Source organism: Notothenia rossii (assembly GCF_949606895.1).
Source record: "Notothenia rossii genome assembly, chromosome: 10".
NCBI classification, from domain to species: Eukaryota; Metazoa; Chordata; class Actinopteri; order Perciformes; family Nototheniidae; genus Notothenia; species Notothenia rossii.
In genome coordinates, this window is record NC_136908.1 from 64,674,332 (window position 1) to 64,675,629 (window position 1,298).

The following is a 1,298-nucleotide window of genomic DNA, read 5'->3' on the forward strand; positions in this document are numbered from 1 at the left end:
TAAAGAGTCCTCTCCTGTTGATGTTCAGGTGTATATCAGTATGTAGTGTCTCTACTTTAAAGAGTCCTCTCCTGCTGATGTTCAGGTGTATATCAGTATGTAGTGTCTCTACTTTAAAGAGTCCTCTCCTGCTGATGTTCAGGTGTATATCAGTATGTAGTGTCTCTACTTTAAAGAGTCCTCTCCTGCTGATGTTCAGGTGTATATCAGTATGTAGTGTCTCTACTTTAAAGAGTCCTCTCCTGCTGATGTTCAGGTGTATATCAGTATGTAGTGTCTCTACTTTAAAGAGTCCTCTCCTGCTGATGTTCAGGTGTATATCAGTATGTAGTGTCTCTACTTTAAAGAGTCCTCTCCTGCTGATGTTCAGGTGTATATCAGTATGTAGTGTCTCTACTTTAAAGAGTCCTCTCCTGCTGATGTTCAGGTGTATATCAGTATGTAGTGTCTCTACTTTAAAGAGTCCTCTCCTGCTGATGTTCAGGTGTATATCAGTATGTAGTGTCTCTACTTTAAAGAGTCCTCTCCTGCTGATGTTCAGGTGTATATCAGTATGTAGTGTCTCTACTTTAAAGAGTCCTCTCCTGCTGATGTTCAGGTGTATATCAGTATGTAGTGTCTCTACTTTAAAGAGTTCTCTCCTGCTGATGTTCAGGTGTATATCAGTATGTAGTGTCTCTACTTTAAAGAGTCCTCTCCTGCTGATGTTCAGGTGTATATCAGTATGTAGTGTCTCTACTTTAAAGAGTCCTCTCCTGCTGATGTTCAGGTGTATATCAGTATGTAGTGTCTCTACTTTAAAGAGTCCTCTCCTGCTGATGTTCAGGTGTATATCAGTATGTAGTGTCTCTACTTTAAAGAGTCCTCTCCTGCTGATGTTCAGGTGTATATCAGTATGTAGTGTCTCTACTTTAAAGAGTCCTCTCCTGCTGATGTTCAGGTGTATATCAGTATGTAGTGTCTCTACTTTAAAGAGTCCTCTCCTGCTGATGTTCAGGTGTATATCAGTATGTCGTGTCTCTACTTTAAAGAGTACTCTCCTGCTGATGTTCAGGTGTATATCAGTATGTAGTGTCTCTACTTTAAAGAGTCCTCTCCTGCTGATGTTCAGGTGTATATCAGTATGTAGTGTCTCTACTTTAAAGAGTCCTCTCCTGCTGATGTTCAGGTGTATATCAGTATGTAGTGTCTCTACTTTAAAGAGTTCTCTCCTGCTGATGTTCAGGTGTATATCAGTATGTAGTGTCTCTACTTTAAAGAGTCCTCACCTGCTGATGTTCAGGTGTATATCAGTATGT